This window comes from Monodelphis domestica, chromosome X (assembly GCF_027887165.1).
Source record: "Monodelphis domestica isolate mMonDom1 chromosome X, mMonDom1.pri, whole genome shotgun sequence".
Taxonomy (NCBI): Eukaryota; Metazoa; Chordata; class Mammalia; order Didelphimorphia; family Didelphidae; genus Monodelphis; species Monodelphis domestica.
This window is the reverse complement of record NC_077235.1, coordinates 5,925,236-5,947,773: the sequence shown is the minus strand read 5'-3', so window position 1 is coordinate 5,947,773 and position 22,538 is coordinate 5,925,236.

Below are 22,538 nucleotides of genomic sequence, written 5' to 3'. Positions count from 1 at the left end.
TATTGGTTCCAAGACAGAAGGTAAGGGTTTAAAAAAATAACTGAATGATTAAAGCTGTTTTTGTATTATGTTTTGTTTTTGTTTTTTTCCCAGTAACTTCTTGGCTGGGGGCTCTGAGCTGAAAAAGAAAATTACTATGTAGAGAGAAAACACTTATACTAGGAGCCCTCTAAACAATAAGTGAATCATCATCGTGTTATTGTGTGACTCTGATTAGCTGGGTTGTTGTTGGAGGTGGATTGTTCATCAATTTCCTCCCTGTTGTTTGAAGGAAAACTGTATAAGAGAAAGGGCTGAAAGACTAGCTGAGAAAATCATATCTAAAGGGAAGAAGAGCTCTACACACACGAGAGTGGAATAAGTATGAAGGAATGACAGCCCTGCTTACCTTCACAGCACTACATATACATCCAAATCTGTGCCTGCCTAAGTTCATTTCATTTTCTTCTTGACTCTTAAGAAAACTTTTCATAACCATCAGAGGACCTGGGTTGCCTCCTCAATAAAATGGAAGATTTGACCTAGAGCATCTCTAAGGTACTTTCCAGCTCTAACACTATGATGCTAAGGCTTCCATCTCATTCTTCCAATCCCAATCTAACCTTTAACTCTCATGAATGGTTGATAATGGAGCCTTTCTGCATTAAAATGAATAAATACGTCTTTCAAATCTAGCACAATTCATTGCTAGGCTCACCTACTAGGAGACAAGTAGCTGACCCTAGGACCATTCTGTGTCCCATTTTACCTCCTGCCACTAGTCTTCCTCAGCTTTAAGTATGTTTGGGATAAGCCAGTCTACTCGCTTCAAAGACGATTTTCAGGTGTTATTTGTCTCCAGAGTTTTGATGCAGTCAAGGCTAAATCAATTTGAACCAAAGGGCAAGTAGTAAGGCTTGCCAGCCTTAAGTAATGAAGAATTTAAACAAGATTTATTGGTTTTTTTAAAGAAATGGAGGCATCTGGGTAGCTCAGTAGATTATAAGCAAGGCCCAGATATGAGAGGTCCTGGGTTCAAATCTGGTCTCAGACACTTCCCAGCTGTTTCACCCTGGACAGGTCACTTAACCCCCATTGCCTAGCCCTTACCACTCTTCTGTCTTGGAACCAATACACAGTATTGATTCTAAGGCAGAAGGTGAGGATTCAAAAAAAGACATGCATTCATTTCTTTTGAGTCCATAGAAAAAAAGTGGCACTCAGTTCTCAAAACATGGCCAGGTTCTGGCCCCTATGGCACCCATCTTAGGACCAGCACTATAAAGAATCTTCTAAAACTTTGGAATGAGGGTTTGGTTCTCTGGGTTTCATCGAGCTTCATGGGGTTTCATGGCACAAGGTCAGAGTAGTCAAGGCACAGAATGAATATCTGGATCTTTTGCAGGAGAAAGGATTATGTAGGCTCTCTCCCAGGGGTGGCCCCTTCCACCAGAGTGTAGAACGTCTTCCCCTCTTTTCATTAGGAGATGGCCCCAAAGCCCAGCCTCCAGGGTGAGGAAGGCAAAGACAAATGTACTTCAAAAACTCGAAATTCAGAAACCCTTACTTACTTCTGATCTCCATCCTCCAGGCTTCTTTGGTTTTTGGCTGTCACCCACAAGGATTCATGCCGAGATCAAATGCTAATGTTTCTGCCACACTGGTATACATGACCCGTCCAGTTCCATACTACCTTGTAAAACCCCCTTTGTGCTTCTCATGTGCTAGTAACCCAGAACTCAATCCAAAAGGTCATAGCTGTCATGCCCCATGTCTCACCCCTAAGATTGCAAAGTAAGATCAATAAACAGAATATTTTTTGCCCATCCTTACACAGGCAAAGCCTGGTACCCGCTCTGTGAGATAAAGCAGCCAGTGCCTTGTTATGCCTGGAAAAGCCAAAAGGCCACGTCCAACCTTGTGGGGGAAGTGGCCACTTGGAGAGCAGACTTCATTTAATGGGGCAAAGTAACCTGAGAAAAGTGGGCAGAAATCAGGGCTGCTCATCTCTCACCCGTAGGGCAGCCAGCCTCCCACAGCGATCACCCTCTGTCTGGGAAGCTGTTGCTAACTCTTCACACCTGCCACCTCCCCACAGTGTACCTGTCACTCACCACAGCACCAGCAGACAAGGCAGGTGGGGGGCAATGCATCCCACTGGTACACAAGTGACTGCAAGCCCAGCTTCAAAGTCCTATGCCTTCCCCAAACCAAAATGTTTGCTACAATGCAAAACTTCTTCTCAAAACTCGGAGAAGTAACTAGTTTAGTGAAGGCACTGTGCTGAGAAGGGGTAAGAGAACCCAAAGATTCAAAATTCAGTTGCCTGCCTGCCCTCCAGGAGTGTGTGAGCTAATATAGGGAGGAAGGCCCTTTCTACATGTAAGTATAATGTGAAACAGATTATGACCATCATGAGCCAAGCTCAAAGAAAGGGATTTCGGCAGAGCTGGGGTGAGGCTGTAGCCATCAAAGCAGGCAAATTTGCACAAGAGGCCCCTACAGTAAAAGCCTTCTGGTGTCCTGGGCCCTGCTTCCTTCCACCAGCCCTCTGGCTGCCACTTTGAGTCAAGCTCACCTGGTCCCTTCACTAAGTACTTGTCTACCTAAACTCTATATACTTGAAGGAAGGCCTACATAGATTTGCAGTATCAGGGCAAAATGCATTCTGCTTTAGGGTCTCCTCTTTTCATTACAAGTCTGGATTGATGCTGACCCTGCTGGAAGCCATCAAAGACAAAGCTGTTTGACAGGATCACACGTGGAAACTGGGGACTGCGAAGCAGCCCCCAGGAAGGATGAAAACATCCACTGAACCCCCCCCCAAGTGACTTTCCTTATTAACATCCCCTTATTATTGGAATGGCTAGTATGGTTATTCTTATTTAACCCCAGAAAAATAGACAAGAGCAACATGCTTGTAGGGTTAATACAGATGTCCCACTCTGTCCCCCCCCCCGAATATTACCAGGAGATCCCATTTACAAAATTAAACCTAAAGATTCTTATATAACCACTTAGATAGTACCTTCTTTTCTAGGCATAAAAACTTCAGGCAAATTTGTGTCATGTTGATTCTGCCCTCTGACCCTGCACTTAGCAACAATGTTTTGTTGACTATCTCCTTAGGCTTCGAGTCTATTGTTAGGTTCTATGGAAACATGTATGCTGAGAATGAAATTGTGTGCCAAGTAGATGTGTGATCATGAGGGTAGAAAATAAAGCCAAGCCTCAGCTAAAAGGGGAGCAGTTTCTCTGGGAAACCCTGTGCTGCAGGTTGAATAGAAAGCTGTGTACCATCCATCATTCTGCCAACACTGTCCCACCTCCAAGACCCCATCCCCTATGGGAGGCTGAACTACCCTCTCTGTTCACAGCAAGTGTTCAGCAATACAGTACAAGAGGTCACTGGGGCAGCTAGGTGGTATAGTGTATAGAGTGCTAGGCCTGAAATCAGGAAGACTAATCTTCTTGAGTTCAAATCTGGCCTCAGACACCAACTATGTGTCAAGCCACTACATCCTATTTGTTCTCCCCCCAAAAAAATGTCATGAATCTGGAGTCCTGGGTCCTGAGTTCCAATCTTGGACTTGCTACCCGTGTAACCTTGGGTAAGTCTTTCCCCTTTCTGAATCTCCATTTCCTCCATAATAAACTGAGAAGTATAGGACCAAGTGACCTTAGAGGTCACTCCCAGCTCAAAATTCTGCAGAGTCCCCTGATCTCATCTATCAGTCATTAAGTCAAAGTTGCTATCATCTTTCAAATATGGAGGCACCTAGAGTAGTTCAGTGGATAGAGCTCTGTACTTAGAATCAAGCTAGCTAGCTGTGTGATCCTAGGCAAGTCATTAAATTGCTCTCAGCCTCAGTTTCTTCTTCTATAAAATGGATAAAATTAGAGCACCTACTTCTTAGGGTTATTGTGAGGATTAAATGAAATGATATATTTAAAGCTCACTGCAAACTTTAAAGTTATATATTTCATTTATATGTAATTAACATATAATTATGTCTTATCCTTCTTCACATATTTGTCCTCATTCTGCCCTTAATCCACAGGTAGACATGTGAAAAGAGTGAGTAGCTCTGCTTCTTTACCTTTTCCTTGCTATTGGAATGAGGTCTGCCCTGGTCCAACAACCTGGAAAACAGCCACATAATTCAAGGCTCCCAATATGGTGGGGAAAGATCTCTTTCAGAGAATAGCGCATGACTAAGGCAATCAAAGTCCAAACGGTGGGCTATGGCCTGTTGTTCAGTCATTTTCAGTTGTGCCCAACTCTTTATGACCCCATTTGAGGTTTTCTTGGCAAAGATACCACAGTATTTTGCCATTTCCTTCTCTAGTTCATTTACAGATGAGGGAACTGAGGCAGACAGGATAAAGTGATTTGCCCAAGGTCACAAAGCCAATAAGTGTCAGAGGCAAGATTTCAACTCAGGTCTTCCTGACTTTAGGCCTGGTGTTTCATCCACTGTGCCACCTAGCTGTCCAGTAAGGTCTTGAAATGCGAGTGTGAACGCATTAAATCAGGGCATTGGTTTAGGGTCCGCCATTGGTTATTTATTGGTGGGACCATTTGCATCAATTAACACTTGGGAGACAACAAAACTTTGGCCAGTATAAACTGTGGCAAGAAAGTGATCTGTATGTGGCCCTCCTCGAGGCACGTTTCTTTGTCAAGATGCACCCGAAATGGGAGGGCATCCAGCAGGTTCAGCTGGGCAACCTCAGGTGGCCCCTAGAGAAACTGGAAGGGTCCTAGTCCAACCCTCATTTTACAGAGACCGGGAGAGGGAAAGTGACTTGCCTCAGGTCACATAGCCTTATTTGAAGGAGGGAGGATAGAGCACCAGAGAGGGGTACCACAGTGAAAGTTAGGGGGTAGAGATGGTGGGATTGCAAAGACACAGCTGATTTCTGGGTCAGAGCTCTCACTCGGACACATTCTTGGCAAAGCAGAATCAAGCCTAGGCGGCCGACAACCCAAGTTCCTTCTAGCCCGACCCCACCTGAAAGGACCTGGCCAAACAGACCTGGCTTCTCTCCAGAAGGGGCCATCTCAGTTTATTGCCCGCCTCTTCCTCAGGACAATTCCACCCAGGTCATCCGACCCACAAGCTAGAGGATGCATTTGCCAAAACAGTCGAATGTCTCTCTGCTGGAGGCTTCCTTCTTGGCCCATGAGACCAATTTTGTCAACTGCACATTTATAAATTGCATTATTTCAAGCTGAATTCACAGACTGCACAGGAGAAATAACTTTTTTCCAAGAGAAAGGACGTGAAATGGAAGTAGAAGACCTGCAAGGCCTGCCAGACATCACAGTGGCAAGCTGTCCTTATAACAGTATTCATATTTTGCATTTTGGTAGTCCACATGCCATGTGACCCTCCTAGCAGCCCAGTGAGGAGGCAGGACAGGAAAACGCATGGACCTCAATTCAGAAAGGCCTGGATTCAAATCGCACCTCTGCCAACACAAGGCAAGTCCCTTTGTCTCTAAGCTTCCTTGATTTGCTTAGTTTGAGCCAGGCGTGAAGGATGCCTGTGCCACAAAGCGAGATGGAAAATGGTTTGTAAACCTTAGAGACTGTAGAACTTGGAGCGCCATAGAAATCTCAGGCATTGGCGTTTCCATTATTATTCTTTATTGACTTACCTCAAGTCACATAGCTATTGTGACTCCAAACCCCGCATGCCTGATTCCCAAAGGCAGTGCCCTTTCCACCATTCGGTTCTAAGTTTTGTCCCATTTTGAGGCTAGAATCTGTTCATTTCCAAGTGCCCTCTGAGTACTCCCTGCTCTGTCGGTCAGCTAGCAGGGACTAGTCCTCTAAAGAAAGGGAGGTGGTGTCCGAGGGTAGAAAGAACACTTTACTAGGAGGGAAGGACTGGAATTCCAATCCTGGGTGGGTCTGCCACTAGCTGGCAACATGACTGACCTTGGGGAATCCTTTACCCACCCTGGCCTCCATTTCCTTTTCTGAGAGATGAGATGCCAGGATCAGATGACTTCTGAAGTCCCATGAGCATCAATTATCCTGTAGGTAAGCCTTGGAGTTTTGATGCTGGCTTTGGAGTCAGAAGAGCTGAGATCGAATCCCATCTCTAGCACTGACTACCTCTTCGATGTTTAGCAAATGTCTTTAGCACTGTCACTTGGGCTTGTCAGCTGTACAAAGGAAAGAAAGGGGCTGAACTGAATGTCCCTTCCAGCCCTGACTGCTTCTTCTTTCTTGCCTTCCTTCCTCTGTTTCTGGCAACACTGCCATTATGATGCCAACTTCCCAAGGACCAACCATTACTTTTTGCACTGTGGCATTCAGAGGGGTGCCTTAATGATGCAGACTGAAAGCTGGTCTCTCGTGGATTCCTTGGGATCCCTGATAGTCCTGCCACTCCTGGCTAAGGGACCCTGGCTAGGTTGTTGCTATGCCACATGGAGGACCAGAATACCATTACTGAAGCCACAGAAGTTAGAGGTAGCAGGGATGGGAGGGATGAATGAGCCAAGAAGCAATGGGGGCTCTGAGAGCATGTATTAAATGCCAACTGTATAACAGAGCTTTTTTGTGCTCTGAGATACAGAGACCAAAAGGAAGCAGCAGTCCATTCCATTATGGAGTTCAGGATCAAGAAATACTACATACAGCAACACGGACGGAGACTGGAACTGGGATTTTATGGGTGCATAGAACTTCTTGTAAGGAAACTCCCTCTAACAATCCAAGTGGTCTGTCCAACATCCAGCCCCGAGAGCCAAATTCACATGGTCAGGCCTTCTCAGCGTCAGGGCCATCTCTCTGGAGGCTGCCTCTCTCAAATGCAAAATGCACACACATACCAAGTAGGATCGATGGAGAAAGGGCTCAGGGGTAGGTGATGGAGACAGCCAATAAGAAATAAGCCTGGAGAGCTATGCTAAGGCCAGACGGTAAAGGGCTTGAAAGGCCAACAAGTCAAAGGTCACAGGGTCTGTGACTCCAAAGGCTGGCCTTCTGGCACTCCTCCACACAATAGAGGAATGACAATCCTAAATCTGTAAGCTCATGTGCATACCTACATGCACTTGTGCCCCCTCCCCCAACACACACACACACACACACACACACATCCTCCACCCACAGGATGGGGGGGTGTCTTACCATAAGGCAAAAATCTGCTGATGTGATAATGAACATCAGGGTAAGGAGAGTTGTTCTACTTGGCTCTAGAGGGCAGACTTAGGAATTATTGGGGAGAGGGGGATGTATAAATGGAGATTCTGAACCCTAGACTTCAATCCCCAGAAGTCCTTGGTATTTCCCAGAATTCCCTATAATCTCTCCTGAGTCTCCACGTTGGCGAGATCAGGATTGGTATTTAACTGGGAGTAACGCCTCCCATGCTCTCTTCCTTTGCAATGATATAGCAAGCATAGTGGTAAGCTAAGTGCGGGGATTTTAAATGGGCTAATCAGCCATGGGCATGTGGTTTTTACTTTGTAACCTCTTTGTTCCTTGATTTCTAATGATATTTAATAAACCTCATAAAATATAATATTTATATTATTAGAGATATAATTTAATTTTTACAGGGATGAGGGTGACCCCAATGTAGAATTATTTCTCTCTTACTGGAGGTCTTCAAGCATCAAATAGATGGTCCTTTGTTGGTAGTATCTTAGAAGGGATTCTGATTCAAGCATGCCTTGGACCAACCCATCTCTGAAGTTCCTGACTGAAATTCTGGGAATCTGGCTTTCTGTCCTATGTCATTTGGCTTGGGTCAAACTTAACACACTCCTGATAACAACTTTTGAAAGAGAAAAGTTTCTGGGGGAAACTGAGAAAACTGAAGCAACCCCATTTTGTCTGTAGTTCCCATCTTGTCTCTGACACTCTATTGAAGGCCTCACCCTGTATGTGACCTTCCTTCCTGCTAAAAGAGCAGGGATGGCACTAAATATTAGGGCAGAGTTACAAGAGATAGCTGTGGGCAGCCAGGTGGTACAGTGAATAGGGTATTGGGCCTGGAGTCAGGAAGACTAATCTTCCTGAGTTCAAATCTGGCCTTGGACACCTACTAGCTGTGTGATCCTGGAAAGTCCTTTAAATGGGTTTGTCTTGGTTTCCTCATCTATAAATTGTATAAATAAAAAGAAAATGGTAGACCACTCTAGGTTTTTGCCCAGAAAACCAGCTGAAATGGCTGAATGTCAACATAAGAGTCAGCTAACATGAAGAAGAGCCTTTCCTGTCACTAGCCCCAGCAATGTGGCTTGTCCAATCCAGACATGCCCCAAACCCAACTGGCTTCCTGTGCAAATTGAAACCTAGATGAGCTTTGTCCTTTTGTTGCTTTGGGGCATCTCTGTCCAAATTGTGGGGCTTCCTTGCTCCCTAATTTTAGGTAGCAAAGTGACTCCTTTTGTGAAGTTCTTCCATCCTGTCCCTGTCCTTATCTACCTTGGGATCCTGTCCCCTTTATGGCCCAGAATGTTGAAATAGCCAAAGTTCTCCCTAAAAAATATCCTAACCTGGACTGCTTTAATTAGATATCTTTCTGCTAAGCATGAGACAGCCTAGAGCCAAGAGAAGGAAATCTCCGGGAAGAGAGGTCGATCTCCCCTACCAGGTAGTGGCAGGGTACCCTTTCACGTGCCTACTCTAGGCAAATGCTACTTGTTGAACCTCATAATGAAACTGATTGAATTTCCCTCCAACTCTGTTGTCAGGGTTTGACCTGACATTCTATTACTGTGTCAGGGTAAGAGGAGGCACAGTTATGGCCCTGGACATGGAGGCATAACTAGCCTGGGGAAAACCACGTAAGCAGAGAGGCCAAGTTGGGGGGCTGGGTTACTGAAGGGGAGCTTCTTCTTTGACTCCTCCTTGCTAACTCTATCTGTTGGCTACTGCCAGTGCCCTCTGCACTAAGAACCCTGGCACAAAGCCCCAGCAGCCTTATCCTAGTTACGGCTTTGCTGGTTGATGCATGTTTTCTGAACTAAATGGACAGAATGCAATTTCTGATGGGAGTTTTACTGTTACTTAGAGTCCCCAGAGAGGGTCTGAAGGGGACCAGAATCAGGACAAAAACAGTGGTCTGAGAGCCGGAAGGCCTGGTTCCCAGAGTCCAATTCCCGTTACTTACTAGCTTGCTTAGGTTGAAAGGGATCTTGGAGGCAAAGTTGTTTTGTCCGAATAGGCAAATATGTCTGAGATCAGGATTTGTGGCAGCCTAGGGCCCTCCTGAGGGCACAACTGCTTCTGCCCAGACAGTTTGAAGTCTGCCCAAGACTAAATAGAGAAATCCAAGGCATTTGCCAAGTTACTTAAAAGGCAAGTGATTTGCCTGAAGTCATCCAGCTACTCTGTGTTAGAGGTGGGATTAAAACTCAGTTCTCCCAGCACTCTCTGCTTCACCACGGCTGTCTCTGTTTTGTAAATCCTGAAGAAGGACTGCAGTGTCATCTGCCAGCTCCATCTTCCTCACTGGCATGGCTATTATCATTATTCTTTGGGCTCCTTCATCCCTGTGATACAGAGCTACCTACCTGGCTGAGGATGGAGATGGGGCAGCTTCAAGGCCTGCCCACGAAGCAGAAAGCCCCTCATCTCGCTATTTGTTTACACCGATTCAGCTTTTTCTCTGAGTATTCCTTTGTTCCCAGTTTCAAGCCTGTAAGTGAAGAGAGAAAAAATGACTGCAGTCTAGTCAATAGATAAACAGTTAGGCCAGAACACTCTGGGAATACAGATGGTCCTCTGCTTAAGGAAAAGATGCCTTTAGGCTCTGCAGTCTTTTTCCTCTCAATCCTTATGGAAAAATGTTTCCTGGCCCGTTTCAGGACCTTGTTCCAGAGACTGCTATGGCCTGGCATGACAGACACCTGGGCAAAATTACATTTCCCAAGATTGTCTGGGGTGTGGGGGGCATGGGATTGTTTAGCACCTACTACATTTGGGCTCGGTGGTAGAGACTAGACTTGCCAAAAAGGAGCTCTCCTGGGGCAAGGAAGAGAAGAGAGATGGAGAGGGTATGAGTGCACACAAATCAGTGGATATGTACAGGGCACAGGGAGTCCAATTAGGAAGCTATAGCATTGGTCCTGTAAGATGTGCTGAGGGCCTGAGCTAGGGTGGGGTTCAGAGAAGAGGAAGAAAGGGATGGGTAAATGAATGGATGAAAGGGGCATTTATTATTGTTGTTGTTATTATATGTGCTGAGCACTGTGTAAAATGCTACAGATACCAAAGGGATAGTAATGAAAAATGTTTGTACAAGAATATTCATAGCTGCACTCTTTGTGGTGGCAAAAATTGGAAAATGAGGGGATGCCCTTCAATTGGGGAATGGCTGAACACACTGTGGTATATGTTGGTGATGGAATTCTATTGTGCTCAAAGGAATAATAAAGTGGAGGAGTTCCATGGAGACTGGAACTACCTCCAGGAATGGATGCAGAGTGAGAGGAGCAGAACCAGGAGAACATTGTACACAGAGACTGATACACTGTGGCACAATCGAATGTAATGGACTTCTCCATTAGTGGTAATGCACTGATCCAGAACAACTTGGAGGGATTTACAAGAAAAAACATTATCCACATTCAAAGGGAAAACTGTGGGAGTAGAAATGCAGGAAAACATATAGAAGAAAAACATATGATTTATCACTTGTTTATATGGGTATATGATTTAGAGTTTTGGTTTTTAAAAGATGGCTATATTACAAAAATAATATGGAAATAGGTATTGAGTGATAATAAATATATAACACAGTTGAATTGCTTGTGGGCTCTGCAAAGTGGGGGAAAAGGAGAGGAAAAGAACATGAATCGCATAACCATGGAAAAACACTTAAAAATAAATAAAAAATTAAAAAAATAAATGCTACAGATATACATCAAAAAGCAAAGATACCCCTTGCCCTTAAGAAATGATAGCTGCACTCTTTGTGGTGGCAAAAATTTGGAAAATGAGGGGATGCCCTTCGACTGGGGAATGGCTGAACAAATTGTGGTATCTGTTGGTGATGGAATACTATTGTGCTCAAAGGAATAATAAAGTGAGGAATTCCATGGGAACTGGAACAACCTCCAGGAAGTGATGCAGAGTGAAAGGAGCCGAACCAGGAAAACATTGTACACAGAGACTGATACACTGTGGTACAATCCAATGTAATGGACTTCTCCATTAGTGGCAATGCAGTGATCCTGAACAACTTGGAGGGGTCTATGAGAAAAACCACTATCCACATTCAGAGGAAGCACTGTGGGAGTAAAAACACCGAAGAAAAACAACTGCTTGAATATATGGGTCAAATGGATATGATTGGGGATGTAGCCTCTAAATGAACATCCTAGTGCAAACAACATGGAAATAGGTTCTCATCAAGGACACATATAATACCCAGTGGAATTACATGTCAGCTATGGGAAGGGTAGGAGGAGGGGAGGGAGGAATAGAATACGATTCTTGTAACCAAAGAATAATGTTTGAAATTGACCAAATAAAAAATGATAATAATAAAAACAAAATAAAATCATAAAAAAAGAAATTATAGCATACATAGGAGCACTAGTGCCTTGGAAGGGAAACTTTGGTTCCAAAAGTTCTGAGGATGATGAATGCATACATAGGGTATTAGATTGGCATGTCCCATCCAGGAACAATGGTGTGATTTAATCATGATTCTTGGTTTAAGGGTTCTTGAACTGGGAGTATGAAGGAAGAGGAAAGGTGACAAGAAAGTTGGTGAGGCTATGGAGGTGACAGCCAGAGAGTAGAGGAGGAAGTAAAGCACAGCTAGGGTTTTCCTGAAATACGAGTTCAGGAGAGGCCATGAGCAATCGGGACAAATTCTAAGGTTGGACCATACTGTCTTGAGAGGTAGCTAATACTCTCCCATTGGAGGAACAATTATTTAGGATGTTGTAGGAAGGACTCTTACCCTTTATGAGTAAGAGATCAGGTTGGAGCAGTAAACCACAAGGGACCCTTTCAGTTCAGAAATATGGTGATTCTATTTTTGTTAAATCCTTACCTCCCATCTAAGCCTCCTTACCATGTATTTGTTCCAAGGCAGAAGAGCAGTAAGGGCTAGGCAATGGGAGTTAAGTGACTTGCCCAGAGTCACACATCTAGGAAGTGTCTGAGGCCAGATCTGAATCCAAGACCTCCTGTTTCCAGACCTGATTCTCAACCTACTGAGCTACTTAGCTACCCCTTCTGTGAGATTCCATGACTTTCAGTCTCTCTGAAAAGTCTTCATCTCCTTGGGCCTCAGTGAATCATTTGTGCACCTGACTGACTTTTGGGCAGGGTGAAAGTCATGGCAAGTCCAGGAAGTTGGGAGGACTAGGAACTGGTCCTATCATTTCTGAAAGATGACTCATACAAATAATAGTCTCTCTTTACCTGGTAACCTTGAAATGTCATTCAATATGAATAAATTCAAGAAAGATTTGTTTCATACTTTGTGCTTAACAGACAACTAGGTGTTATGGTGAATCTAGCACTGGTCCTGGATTCAAGAAAATCTGGGTTTATTTCCAGCCTCAGATACTCCCTAACTGTGTGGCCCAGCAGAAGTCACTTAATCTCTGCCCAGTTTCTTCACGTGTAAAATGGAAATAGTAAAGCATTTACCTCCCAGGATTGTTGTGAGGATCGAATGAGATCATATTTGTAAAGCACTTTGCAAATCTTAAAGCTCTACAAAAACACTACTCATTGTCGTTATTATTACTACTACATGCAAGGCACATAGCTTGATATGGTCATCGACTATATTTCCTCATTTTCTTTGAGGAAACTTACCAGTTTCCCTAGTAACTGAGTTTGGATGTCATAGGATGATAGGATTTAGATACGGAAAGGTCCCAAGTGGTCATCTAGTCTTACCCTCCCTTTCTGCCTCGTTTGAAAGAGGAGAGAACAGAATCTCATTGAGCCAAAGTGATTTATCCATAGTCATACAGCTATAAAATATCAGAGACTAAGTTCTTAGACTCCAAACCAAGAATTTTTTCTACTCTCTCACACATTGTTGGAACAAGTCATGGGCTCTTGAGTCCAATACTCTACAATATTCCCTCTTTGTAGAATGTGGGAAAAGTGTCTGAGGACTCACCTTGATTTGAGAGAGTACTGAGGAATCTGTGGCATGTCTCAGTGAAAAGCAGAAGAAAACTTAAAAATGACAAAGAATGGGGATCCTCTGAGGTGTTACTCAAGTGAGAGGGGAATTTTGGAAGCTTTGAATACAGCCAGAGAATTCAGCACATTCATTGAGAACTATTCCTTTGTCAAGGAGACCCTGCCTTAAACCCCAATTATAGTAATCAGGTCCTCATTTAATTTCTTCCATCCCATACATGACTCCCTAGATTTATTCCTTGCCTAGTACCAGAGTGCTGCCTTGCCATACCTTTGTGCTTCCTGAACCACCCTATACCATTCCAGGCCTGTTCTACGATAGAGTACAGAAGCTATAAAAAGTGTGATGATTAGCTATTATGTTACTGTAAGTGGATAGTCTTGCCAGGAAAAATGACAAATTCCTCAATAGATAAATTGTCAGAGGATATAAACAAATAGTTCTCAAAATAAGGAATTGAAACTATCAAAAGCTTTATCAAAATGCTTGAAATCACTAATAAGAAAAGATACATAAAGGAAAATAACTCAGAGCTTTCACTACCCAGCAAGAAAATTATCAATGCCCTAAGCCAGAAAGTCAATATTGGTTCACCATTATATTGTTTGTAGAATTACAGAATCAGCCCACATGTTTTGAAAAAAATTCCGAATGGTCTGAAAAAGTTCAATTCTACCATTAGGTGTATATCTTTAAGAGGTCAAAGACAGGAAGAGAAAGTAAATATGTATAAAAATATTAACAAGGAAGCCAAAATGGCAGAGTAATCCAGAGCAGCTTCATGTCACCACAAGAATCCTCTCTGACAAAGATTAAAATATCACCACAAAACAAATACAGGAGTGAAAGAAACAACAAGGAGCCAGAGTGAAACAACTTTCAAGACAAGAAAAAGGGAGTCAAGATGGTGGCTTAGCAAGCAGCAAAAGTTCAGACCTCGTGGAAGATCCTTCCTTACCGATACAGACTGAATGCTCCCAGGGCACCAAAATTCAAGCTGAACAACAGGACAGAAGCGGGGAACCCTCCTTCTGGACTCAAATCAAAAGGTACGCCCCCCCAAAAGCCGGAATCCAAGAATACTCAGGGCTAAGGGAAGGCAGAGTGAAGGTCCCAGGACCCCTCCCCCACAACCCAGAGGGCTGAGCCGCCAGCAACAGCAGGAACCTCTGAGCGGGCAAAGGTGCTGGTTTGCAGGGTCTACCTTGGGAGCAGTGAGGCACCAGGCTCAGAGCATCCAGCTTGGACAGCGGGGAGGAAGCCAGGGAGAAACGGACTGATGGTGGCTGGATCCCTCCATCGGGCTCCAGTCTCACCCTTGCCTCGGGCACATTCAGACCAATCCAGTTGAACTAATCCCATCAGAACTCCTCAGAGTTTAGGGAGGCAGGCAAAGGCACTTGCAGACAGCAGAGAAGCAGCTGGAAAGAACTGGAGAGAGCCTGGGCGGCCCAGCCTTCCAGGAGTCTTCAGAGCCTCAGTGCTTCATACCACATACAGCCCAACCCAATTGAACTCAATCCAATCAAAAGCCTCCAGAGGACAGGGAAGCTAACATTCCTCCCCTAGAGACTGTACCAAGAGATCTGATAAAGCTCCAAGAGGGGAGACTGACAGCCCCAAAACCAAAACAAAATGAGAGGAGCAAGAGCACAGACAAATACGGGGAGCAAAGAAGGGGTAAACTTGAGCAAACAACAGAAAAAGAAGAAAGAAATTACAATAGACAGATTCTGCACAGGTAATGAGCAAAGAGCAAATGAAACAGAGGGGGAGGACCCAGCAAAGAAAAAATCAGAAATCCCAGTGAATTGGATACAGGCTTTGGAAGAACTCAAAATGCAATTCAAAACACAATTAAGAGAGGCTGAAGGCAATTGGGAAAAGAACTTAAAAACTAAGATAAGTCATCTGGAAACAGAAAATAGTGTCTTGAAAGCCAAAATCAGCGAGCTGGAAAATGAGGCAAAGGAGATGAAAGATGAAGCAAAGCAGAAGAAAGATGAGGTGAAGAAGATGAAAGATGACCTCCAAAGAAAATCCAACCAAAAGGAAAAGGACGACCAAAAAACTAAGGATGAAATCCAGTCTTTAAGAACCAGAATACAACAACTTGAATCGAGTGACCTCACAAGGCAGCAAGACACTATAAAACAAAACCAAAAGAATGAAAAAATTGAGGAAAATATGAAGCATCTCATTCACAAAACAGAGGATTTAGAAAATCGTTCAAGGAGAGACAATTTAAGAATTATTGGCCTACCAGAAGACCATGACAAAAGACAAAGCCTGGACATTATATTACAGAAAATTATTAAAGAAAACTGCCCCAAAATCCTTGAACAAGAGGGAAAAGTGGAGATTGATAGAATCCACAGATCACCTCCTGTACTTAATCCCCAACTGACAACACCCAGGAATGTTATAGCCAAATTCAAGAACTATAAGACCAAAGAAAAGATATTACAAGCTGCCAAGAAGAAGTCATTCAGATACCAAGGAACCACAGTGAGGATAACTCAGGATCTGGCTGCATCCACACTGAAAAAAAGAAAGGCATGGAATACGATATTCTGGAAAGCAAGGGAACTAGGTCTACAACCAAGAATCAACTACCCAGCAAAACTGATTATATTCTTACAGGGGAAAGTATGGTCATTCAACAAAATAGAAGAATTTCAAGAATTCGTGAAGAAAAGACCAGACCTGAACAGAAAATTTGATGTCCAAGCACAGAACTCAAGAGAATCATCAAAAGGTAATTAAAAAAGAGGGGAAAAAAGAAAAACAAAAAAAAATTTTAAAGAGACTCAATAAGTTAAAATGATATGTATCCCTATAAGAAAAGAGGTCATTGGTCACTCTTAAAAACTGTTGTTATCAGCTGGGCAGCAAAAAGAAGTATACTTAGAGGGAACAGCAACAAAATGTATAGGATGAAAGGACAAGACATAAATAGGTATATAGATATATGCATGCAAAAATATATACGCATGAGTATGCATATATATATATATAACTAGAGCTTAAAATAGGTTAATATTAAAAGAAATTGGAAAAGAAACAAATGGGGGTAAATTTATATGTCATAAAGAAGCTCATGGCGGGAGGGGGGAGAACATCAATACACTGGAAGGGTAAAGAGGTCAGAGACAGGAAATACTCAACTTTTACGTGCTTTGAAAGTGACTCAAAGAGGGAAAAAAATCCAATCCATTGGGGGCAGAGAATACATTTGCCCCCTATAGGGGAGTAGAAGGGTAACAAACGGTCTAGTGGGGAGGGAAGCAGTACAAGAGAGGGAGGGAGCGGGGGTTTAATTTTAGAAAGACTACAGGGAAAATAAGGGGGGGATAAAAGGGAGGGGGTAGAAAGGGAAGTAAAATAAGGGTGGGAATAAGGGGGACTGTTCAAAAGCAAACATTGGTGTAGAAGGAAATAGTGAAAGAAGAAAAGGCAGGTAAAGGAGCAGAAATCAAAATGCTGGGAAATACACAGCTAGTAATCATTACTCTGAATGTGAATGGAATGAACTCACCCATAAAACGCAAGTAAATAGCAGAGTGGATTAGAGTCCAAAACCCTACCATATGCTGTCTACAAGAAACACATATGAGAAAGGTAGATACACATAGGGTGAAAGTAAAAGGGTGAAGCCAAATTTATTGGTCATCAACTGACAAAAAGAAGGAAAAAATGCAAAGGAAGGAGGACTTGCAGTCCCAGATCTCAAACTATACTATAAAGCAGTGGTTATCAAAACAATTTGGTACTGGCTAAGAGACAGAAAGGAGGATCAGTGGAATAGACTTGGCATAAATGATCTCAGCAAGACAGTTTATGACAAACCCAAAGACCCCAGCTTTTGGGACAAAAATCCATTATTTGATAAAAACTGCTGGGAAAATTGGAAGACAGTGTGGGAGAGATTAGGTTTGGATCAACACCTCACACCCTACACCAAGATAAATTCAGAATGGGTGAATGACTTGAACATAAAGAAGGAAACTATAAGTAAATTAGGTGAACACAGAATAGTATACCTGTTAGACCTTTGTGAAGGGAAAGATTTTAAAACCAAGCAAGACTTAGAAAGAGTCACAAAATGTAAAATAAATAATTTTGACTACATCAAATTAAAAAGTTATTGTACAAACAAAACCAATGTAACTAAAATCAGAAGGGTAGCAACAAATTGGGAAACAATCTTCATAAAAACCTCTGACAAAGGTTTAATTACTCAAATTTACAAAGAGCTAAATCAATTGTACAAAAAATCAAGCCATTCTCCAATTGATAAATGGGCAAGGGACATGAACAGGCAGTTCTCAGCCAAAGAAATCAAAACTATTAATAAGCACATGCAAAAGTGTTCTACATTTCTTATAATCAGAGAGATGCAAATCAAAACAACTCTGAGGTATCACCTCACACCTAGAAGATTGGCCAACATAACAGCTATGGAAAATAATGAATGCTGGAGGGGATGTGGCAAAGTAGGGACATTAATGCATTGCTGGTAGAGTTGTGAATTGATCCAACCATTCTGGATGGCAATTTGGAACTATGCCCAAAGGGCGATAAAAGACTGTCTGTCCTTTGATCCAGCCATAGCACTACTGGGCTTGTACCCCAAAGAGATAATAAGGAAAAAGACTTGTACAAGAATATTCATAGCTGCACTCGTTGTGGTGGCCAAAAATTGGAAAATGAGGGGATGCCCATCAATTGGGGAATGGCTGAACAAATTGTGGTATATGTTGGTGATGGAATACTATTGTGCTAAAAGGAATAATAAAGTGGAGGAATTCCATGGAGACTGAAACAACCTCCAGGAAGTGATGCAGAGCGAAAGGAACAGAACTAGGAAAACATTGTATACAGAGACAGATACATGGTGGTACAATCGAAGGTAATGGACTTCTCCATTAGTGGCAATGCAGTGTCCCTGAACAATCTGCAGGGATCTAAAAACACTATCCACAAGCAGAAGATAAACTGTGGGAGTAAAAATAACGATGAAAAGCAACTGCTTGACTACAGGGGTGGAGGGGATATGACTGAGAAGAGACTCTAAATGAACACTCTAATGCAAATACCAACAATATGGAAATGGGTTTGAATCAAGAACACATGTGATACCCAGTGGAATTGTGCGTGGGCTATGGGAGAGGTGGTGGGAGGGAGGGGAGGGAAGAAAAGAAAATGATCTTTGTTTCCAATGAATAATGTTTGGAAATGACCAAATAAAAAGAAAAAAGAAAAAAAGGGAAAAAAGACAAGAAAAACCTGGGGACTTCAGGGCTAAGATAGCCACAGAGTAGAAGAAAGGGTCTTTCTCTCCTCACCACCTACCAACATAAAACTCCTCAAAAGGGCAAAAACCAAAATTAGACAAGTGAAGGTGCTCTTCCTTAGAGCACAGCCTTGAAGGTAGGCAGGGTGTGGGCATTTCTACAATATAAGTGCGTAAAATTACTCCTACCAAAGTGTGACCTTTTCATTCCACCTACAGTGCCAGAGTCAGAGTGAGCACAGAGTCAGAATGAGCACAAGGAAATCTCCAAGTTCTCTGGGAGCTGGTTGAGGACACCACAGACTTGCCTGAGACTGAAAATTAGCTTCAGGGCAAAAACCATTCTGTAGCTCGATATAAAGACCTGTCTACCCTCCCCACTCAGACTTCTAACTGAAAAGGGAAGAAAAAACTAACATAGCAATGGCCAACAAAACCCAAGAACTACAATCTACAACTACCAAAAAAAACCAAAAACTTGATCCTGGATAATTTCTATGGAGGAAAACTCCAGACTACAGAGGAGCAAGCAGAGGACAACAAATAAGCCAACATATCCAACTTTCAAAAAACTGGAACACTAAATTGGAAATCCTAAAAATTAAAGGAGAAATTAATAAAATTGAAAGTGAAAGAACTATTGAATTAATAAACAAGACTAGAAGCTGGTACTTAAAAAAACAAATAAATAGATAAAGTACTGGTTAATCTAATAAAAAAGGTAAAGAAGAAAGCCAAATTAACCATATCAAAGATGAAAAGGGAGACATCACCTCTAATGAGGAGGAAATTAAGGTAATTATTAAGAACTATTTTGCCCAATTATACAGCAATAAATATGGCAATCTAGGTGATATGGATGATTACTTACAAAAATATAAATTGCCTAGATTAACAGAAAAAGAAATAGAATAGTTAAATAATCCCATATCAGAAAAAGAAATTGAACAAGCCATTAATGAATTCCTTAAGAAAAAATCCCCAGGGCCAGATGGATTCACAAGTGAATTCTATCAAACATTTAAAGAACAACTAATCCCAATACTATACAAACTATTTGATGAAATAAGCAAAGAAGGAGTTCTACCAAATTCTTTTTATGAAACAAATAAGGTAGATTCCAAAGCCAGGCAGATCAAAAACAGAAAGAAAACTATAGATCAATCTCTTTAATGAACATAGATGCAAAAATCTTAAACAGAATATTAGCAAAAGGACTCCAGCAAGTGATCATGAGGATTATTCACTATGATCAGGTGGGATTTATATCAGGAATGCAAGGATGGTTCAATATTGGGAAAACCATTCACATAATTGACCATATCAACAAGCAAACCAACAAAAATCACATGATTATCTCAACACATGCAGAAAAAGCCTTTGACAAAATACAACTCCCATTCCTATTGGAAACACTAGAAAGAACAGGAATAAATGGGCCTTTCCTAAAAAATAATAAATAGTATATATTTAAAACCATCAGCAAGCATCATCTGCTATGGGGATAAGTTAGAAGCCTTCCCAATAAGATCAGGAGTGAAACAAGGATGCCTATTATCATCTCTATTATTTAACATTGTACTAGAAACATTAGCAGTAACAATCAGAGAAGAAAAAGAAAGTGAAGGTATAAAAATAAGAAATGAGGAGACCAAGCTATCACTCTTTGCAAATGATATGATGGTCTATTTAAAGAATCCTAAAGAATCAACTAAAAAGCTAGTGGAAATACTGAACAACTTTAGCAAAGTTGCAGGATACAAAATAAACCCACATAAATTATTAGCATTTCTATATATTTCCAACACATCTCAGCAGCGAGAGTTAGAAAGAGAAATTCCATTTAAAATCACTCTAGATAATATAAAACATTTAGGAATCTATTTGGCAAGACAAACACAGGAACTATATGTACACAGCTACAAAACACTTCCCACACAATTAAAACTAGATATAAACAATTGGAAACATATTAATTGCTCCTGGATAGGATGAGCTAACATAATAAAAATGACAATCCTACCCAAATTAATTTACTTATTCAGGGCCATACCTATCAAACTACCAAGAAACTTCTTTACTGAATTGGAAAAAATTATATCAAAGTTCATTTGGAAGAACAAAAGATCAATTATATTAAGGAAAATAGTGAAAAAATATGAAGGATTGGGGCCTAGCAGAACAAGATCTTAGCAATGGTCATCAAAACAATATGGTATTGGCTAAGAAACAAGGGAGGATCAGTGGAATAGACTTGGGGTAAATGACCTCAGCAAGATAGTGTACAATAAACCCACAGATCCCAGCTTTTGGAACAAGAACCTACAATTTGACAAAAACTGCTGGGAAAATGGGAAAACAGTATATGAGAGATTGGGCTTGGATCAACATCTTATACCCTACACCAAAATAAATTCAGAATGGGTGAATGACTTAAATAAAAAGAAGGAAGCTATTAGTAAATTAGATGAACATAGAACTGTTTACCTGTCATATCTACAGGAAAAGAAAGATTTTAAAAATAAGCAAGAAGTATAGAATATTACAAAGTATCAAATGAATAATTTAAAATAAATTAAAATGTTTTGTATAAACAAAACCAATACAACCAAAATTAGAAGGGAAGCAATAAGTTGAGGAAAAAATCCTTATAACAAAAACCTCTGAGAAAGGTCTAATTACTCAAATTTATGAAGAGCTAAATCAATTTTATACATTTTATACATTTTATAAAAATCAAGCCATTCCTCAATTTATAAGTGGACAAGAGACATGAATAGGCAATTTTTAGATAAAGAAATCAAAACTATCAATAAGCACATGAAAAAATGTTCTAAATCTCTTATAATCAGAGAAATGAAAATCAAAACAACTCTGATGTACCACCTCACACCTAGCAGATTGGCTAATATGACAGCAAAGGAAAGTAATAAATGTTGGAGGGGTTGTGGCAAAATGGGGACATTAATGCACTGCTGTTGTAACAGTTAAAATTTAGGAGAGACTGAGGCATCTGAGGCAGGTAGAAAATAGTTTCTCTCTGCAAGGAGTATTATATTTTTTAGAGGTTTATTGAAGATTAAGGATTAAAGAAAATACAGGATAAGAAACACGTGGTGCCTGGGCCACAGAGGCCTAGACAAGACCTCACCTACATTATGGAAAGTGCCACATCTGCTCCAAAACGGAAGTCCAAAAAGAGAGCGCCCCGCCTATGGGGAAGACCCTTTAAATAAAACTTTGTTCTCGTCCCAGGTGAGAATTCAGTGAGATTAGAGGGCATTCTGGGAGCTAGCAAGGACTCCTGGGGAATGGAGTCCAGAGTTCAAATCTCAATTTTACACTGTTGGAGCTGTGAATTGATCCGACCATTCTGGAGGGTAATTTGGAACTATACCCAAGGGGTGCTAAAAGACTGTCTGCCTTTTGATCTAGCCATACTACTGCTCTGTTTATACCCCTAGAGAGATAATAAGTTAAAGGACTTGTACAAAAATATTTATAGCCGCACTCTTTGTGGTGGCAAAAAAAATGGAAAATGAGGGGATGCCCTTTGATTGGAGAATTACTGAACAAATTGTGGTATCTGTTGGTGATGGAAAAGATTGTGCTCAAAGGAATGATGAACTGGAGGGAATCCATGTGAACTGGAAAGACTTCCAGGAATGGATGCAGAGTGAAAGGAGCAGAACCAGGAGAACATTATACACAGAGACTGATACACTGTGGCACAATCAAATACAATGGACTTCTCTACTAGCAGTGATGCAATAATCCAGGACAATTCTGAGGAATTTATGGGAAAGAATGCTATTTACATTCAGAGAAAGAACTATGGAAGAAGAAACACAGAATAAAACAACTGCTTGATCACATGGGTTGAGGAGGATGATTGGGGATGTAGACTCTATGAGATAACCCTAATGCAAATATTAATAATATGGAAATATGTCATAATCAATGACACATGTAAAACCCAGTGGAACTATTCATTGGCTATGGGGGTGGGAGGAGGGGAGGGAAAGAACATGAACCATGTAACCATGGGAAAATATTCTAAATTAAATAAACTTTAAAAAGAAAAGAAAAACCTAAAAGGTAGGCAAAGAAAA